The sequence below is a fragment of the Lepidochelys olivacea genome (genome assembly GCF_965140295.1).
Source record: "Lepidochelys olivacea isolate rLepOli2 genome assembly, chromosome: 1".
In the NCBI taxonomy this organism is placed as follows: Eukaryota; Metazoa; Chordata; order Testudines; family Cheloniidae; genus Lepidochelys; species Lepidochelys olivacea.
In genome coordinates, this window is record NC_140411.1 from 263,504,232 (window position 1) to 263,510,298 (window position 6,067).

Sequence of the window (6,067 nt, forward strand, 5' to 3'; positions counted from 1 at the left end):
TCAGGACTTTCACTTCTGGAAACTGTAAGGGACAGCTGAGGTTTCACATCTCTGGGTCTATGGCCTTGCCTAAGATAGGAAATATTTGCTGAATTCTCTCACCTTTTCCACTCCACCAGTGGTAGCAATGTGGAGGGAATACTAGCATAAACGAGATAGCAGCCACTTGCACTTAAAGCACAGTGTTGTGTGGCCCTCCTGTGAGCAGGGTTAGACAACACAGTAGTAAAACACCCTCAGCATTGTATTTACACTAGTGCTCCCACTGGTGGAGTTGAACCAGTGGTAGCAACAATAGTAAATTTCAGGGGAAAAGGTCTATTGTAGTGAAGACCAAGGAGAGACTAAGAGGATATAGTGTGAAATATGATGCACTCACAGATAATATTTATTAACACCGTTGACAATGCCCAGCTCATACAGCCTAGAAAGTGTGAATGACAGAATACCCAGAAAACACATTAGAAAATTCAGTTAAGAAGTTTTTCATGCTACCGGAAAAATGTTCCCGAGAAAGAGAAGAAACAGTAATAATAATGCACTGCAGTTATACTTAGTGCATCTATAGGGTCAAAACAGCTACCACCTTTCTAGGTGGATACATTCTTTGATCTAAACGTAGAAGTAAAAAGTGAACCATCTTGTCCATTTAGAAATAATTTTGTGCATCATCAAATTTTTAGGGAAGCCTTCTGCCTTGAGAATCTGCAGCTGAAGGAACTTTAAACAGATTGACTTGTACAGACAGGTTCATATCCTGCACTTACTGTAAGAAAGTAACAAGCATAGCTGCATAGAAAGTAAAAGTAAAAAATGAAGTTAATTCAAGAACATCTTAGCCCTATCCCCAACTGGTAGGTAAGCTCTAACAGACGAATTCAGCACTAATCATTTCAGAGGTATAAAACAAGACTCAAAGAAAGAGATGAGGGACCTGGTGTGTGTGGATTTACACTATGTGTAATGAGAGAGAGAAGGAATGCATAAAGCTCTTTGGGATCCTTCTGGATGAAACAGGAACCATTTTACATGTATTTCTCATCTGAGAGTGTTAGGTTGGCTTGTTCCTGCTATGGGTCCCAATTCAGCAAAATATTAAAATATATGGGGAGTTTTATTAAAGTCAATGGCGTCATTGACTTGAATGGAACTCGTTGTATGCTTATATACTTTACTGAATCAGGGCCATAATGAAGTAGATTCAATTCTAACTTATTCTCATGAATTTTAAGAGACAAATGCAAACACTGAGTGGTGTTTTTTTTATGAAAGAGGATTTTTATTAATTTTAAAAATATACAAAATATAGTTTATATAAACTGAACTGTTCTCAGCCCAGAGTTCATAACGTCACATTCATTAGCTTACATCATAGGGAAGTGTCCTTTCAGATTTAATCCATACAAGAGATAGAGTGAGTGGTCTTATCGTTTAAGTGAATTGGTGCAGGAATCTTCTCTATGCCCAACCAGGTATAGCTCAACCTGTACAGTAGCTGTTCTAAGCCCCACCCCCCTCCCGCACCCTGTATCCCCGCACCACTATGCCTCAGCATTGATGTAAAGGGCCACCTCTAGGGAAGCTGGGTTTCAGTGGCCCATTCAATCCTTGGCCTCTCTACTGGACTATCAAGAGTGGGGTCGTTAACTGCCATCTGTGATTATGAGTTGCCTGATGTGTACACAGGCTGGGGAAAAAATTCTGTTCAGTTGGCCACAGGCAGATAAGATTTCAAAAGCTGGTTGCCTGACTAGAAAATGTGGTTGTCCAGTTTCCAGATTGTGGACTCATTCTCTTGAGTAAGTTACACTGAAATACTGGTCCTGATGTGATTGGCTGAAGACTTTTCTCTGAATTGCACTTGTTCTGGCTTGGAATATTATGCCCAGGCTTCCCACTTCTGTTCTCTAGTTTTTAGGGCCTACATTTTCCTTGGGAAAGACATATCCTAATGGACTTTGGAGCCTAAGTCACTTGGACATTTCTGAAAATGTTACCATGTCCATGTTTTGCTCCAGGTCCTCTCCCACCCTTAAAGCCAGAAGAGAATAGCCTGAGGGGATTGAAAAACATCTACATGAGAGCTATTCATGTATAACTCCATCAATTCCACAAGCACAATTTGTTATTTATAACAGTGGCAGTGTGGGCTTGTTTTGATTAAATGTATGATGGAAAACCCACTTTCTACCAGGACTGTCTTATTGCAAAGTGCACCTGATCCAAAGATCATTGAAATCAGTGATAGTCCTTCCAGTGATTCAATGAGATCTGGATCAAGCCAAAATCTAAGATATCACCACCAAGAACAATATCCTGAAAAGCAGGCGGCTAAAAGCTTTGTTAAAACATGCATGTGCTGTCATTTTATTCTGGATCTGATGCATTAGTGCATTTTGAGAGCAAACCATTGACAAGGCATTCTCCTTTTTCCTCCACACGTTTGTAAAGCTGTCTAGCTTTACTGTGGCTGACATTAATTAGGCCCGTTCTTCTCCCCTCTGACTGGCACAGATCAAAGCTGCTGCTCCTGAAATTACTCAGCCTGCCACCAGCATCCCTTGTTGTCCTGGTCTAACAGATAGGAAGCTTGACTGTCTGTCCATCCCAGGCAATATGATTTTCCCCCAGCCTATTTCCATGCTTGTCTACTAGGAACTAGACTGAAACCCCCACATCTCAGTTCAGAAAAGCAGATGGTAACAACTTTAGGTCACTACAGACCTGGACCTGGACTCAAATCAGTGACAGAGGTAAAGGGCTGGGAGTCACATCTGCAATTCTTTTGTGCTATCCAGTTCCTTCCCGTCTGAACAAATTCAAGAGAAGTCACATTTGGAACTCAACTATTTAGCTTGAATCAAAATTAGATTTTTCTGACAATAGTGCTACTAGGTGTAGTGGCCTGAAAGCTCAGACAACTCTCCAGAAGGGAATCGTGAGTCAGAATGGCTGTCTCAGCTCCCTTTTTTGTCTTTCTTTATGACACCTATTCTCTCCTTTCCACATCCTCCCTAATGTGTCCCCTCTTCCTGTAAGGCAATTACATGACACAAACAGAAGATTCCATCAGTCTACGTATACAAGTATACAAGTATACAACACTAATGGGGTTATACATCCAAGGAACTGGTATATTTGGTGTAAACTAAACTAAACTGAAGAAGTCAATACAGTCTAGTACCTGAGTTTATCCTTGTAAATTATCAATTCTAGCAAATTACAAGGAATACCAATGCAAACATACAGTTTTGGTAACATCGTGAGAGGTCAAATCTGAGACATTATTGCATGTGTAGGGAAAATTATATTTGGAATTCTGATAACATAGGGGGGCCATTCAGGAATCTGAACATTCATCATGCCTAATGCTATGCAATATATAAGATGTGGGGGTTTGTGTACACTCAGTGTTTCTAGGTGGAGTTTGATCTGGTGAGGGGGGTTCATAATGAACACAGACTCTTTTCTCAGAGGTAGTAATAACATAAAAGCCATCAGCTGGGGGGGGGGTCCTCTGCTGCACATGTGCACACTGGGAGACAACTAACAAATTTCAGCCAAGGACTCTGGGAAAATTACAACATGACTGGTTAAGACTCAAGAGCATTATTAAGAGAGCTGGTGAGAGCCAGGTTAGTAATCCCATCCGTTAGGAACTTCCAGTTTCTTATGCTTTGTTTGGGATTAAAACTTGAGCACTTTAAGGCTTGATACACAGAACCTCTTATGAGTTCAATCAACTTTAAACTTTTACCATTAGCAAGAACACATTAAAAATCCATATGTGCGTTTGTATAATTGCCTCAGCAAACTGAGGTGTGCCAGTCAGAAACCTGAACCAACCTTGCTTTCCTACTCCCTGAACAGGGTTTTGAGGGTAGTAGATAACGAGACTACTATAAAGAAATTACAGACCTGCAGACATCCAAAGAGGCACTAGGGTACATGTCAGGAGATGTTTTCTCCTTCTTGGGGTGGGGATAGACAAATCTACATTCAATGCGTCTTACAGAAATATCTCCCACTGAGTGTCAGCAGCAAAATCCTTCTTAACAGAACACACTTTACAGAGAGAGAGAGAGAGAGAGAGACAGACAGACATTTAAACGCTCCCACAAGCAAACAGTTATGGTTTTACTTACTTAGTCCATGTTTTTCCAGAAGTTTTAAAAAGTTTTTCTATAATCCTGGGGAGGGAAAGCACCATCTCCAAAACCCTTTACACCCAAATTGCCACAATACGTTTCCACACCATAGTTCTCCCAAAATTGGTTTCTTTGTCCCACGCTGTGTTCTGAGAGACCTTTGTCTTTGTATTAATTGGGACAGACATGCGTATCATCCTTGTTTTAGACATTAATAATAAAAAATACTTAGCACTTATATATTAGTTGTCATTCATAGAGCTCAAACCAATTTCCTATGGGGTGTGCACCGATTAAGCTATTTATAATAGAGTGTTAAGCATGTGCTGTGTGGTTTAGGTATAAAGCACGAACATTAAAACTAACTAAAAGATCCTTCTATTAGGAGCTAGAGTATTTTATTTATCCTTAATGTAATTTTCAAATAGAGCAATCGTGGCCATTAACAATGGAATGATTCAAGAGCTGTTAGCTACACAACCCAAGGTGCTCATTTTTAGGCCAAACAATCGGATAAGAACAGTTCACAGCTGGGTCAAAGCAATGGCATGAGATAGCTCTTCCCTCAGTGTGTTACACAACCATTGTAAAACAGAGCCATTCCTGAGCACAGCTGTGAACTCTGAAGAAATAAGTCAGTTCCTTTTCCTAGTGCATGGAGTAAATAGAGGAAGGCAGCCAGCACACTTCAGGTGTTGCATTTGCAGTGGGGCAAAGGAGGGGAGTGAAATACCACGTAGGTAGAGAGGACTACATCCCACCTGTCTTCCAGAGATGAGGTGAGTAAGGGAATGCACAGCACTGGGCAGGCAGGTGGCATTCATGGTTGAGGAGGGAGCTCAGAGGCAGTGGTTCTGCAGCAATGCACAGAAATAGAGTGTCTGAGGCTTCGCCTACAGACTGGGAACACTGATGAAGAAGTTTAAAATGGCACAAAATACTGCGGTCATTGACTGCCTCCTGTTGACCCACCTGCCTCTCCATCTACTTTGCCATCAGTCCCACCTGCGGTATGACAGAGTACTTTGGTTGTGCTGTTGAGGAGCTTGTCATGCCAATTTCACTGAATAAGTTTCTTTTTAAAAAATCCTTGTAGGGCCTGGGGCAGGGCCTAGTTCCTCTTTTCACTTTGAAGTGGGCAGCAGCCTAGGACTCTTGCCATTTCGAGCTAGTGCTGAAAAAAAAAAAGTAAGCTATTAATCAGAGGAACACCTTGCCTCTGAGACATTAAAAAGAGAAGAGATGTACCTCAAAAGGTACCAAGAACATACAGTCTACTTGTCAACACAGACTTGGTTATTTAACTTTGTATCTGCTACTGAGGCAATTTAAGTTGGTTTCTCTTTTAAAAGGAAACTGTTCCAATACAAGTTATGGACCAAATTTTCAAACATTTGCTCTGAAGTTACACAGAAATCCACATGTTGAAGTTACACACTCACAATGCCATCTGTGCACAGAAACATCTGTTTTCATAGGTACATTTTTAGGGACACCGCTTAAATGCTGATGTCACTCAGATGAACCCAATCTTTATCAGACCTTATTTTCATAATTCTGTCTAATCCCCATGTCCATTCTCACCCTCACCAGCTGTGACATTTATAATGTGTATTCTTTGCGTCCGGGCCTTGTATAACTAGCTGTTCTTTGAGGCACCTAGCGTACTATTCAATGCAATACAAATACAATATTTGAAATCTAGACCTTATATATTGAGACACTGTCCTCTTTGTGGTACCTATATTTTAGATTAACACACTAAAAAAAACCAGAAATGAAATTTACTGTTCCTAACTAATCCTTGTTTTGTTTTTCACTTCACTCAGCATGGCCAGTGAACCTTTGATTTTTATGTACTGGCCCAATGCTAGTTTGTTTGGTTTTCCAGCACTGCAGGAGAATTATTACATTTTTGA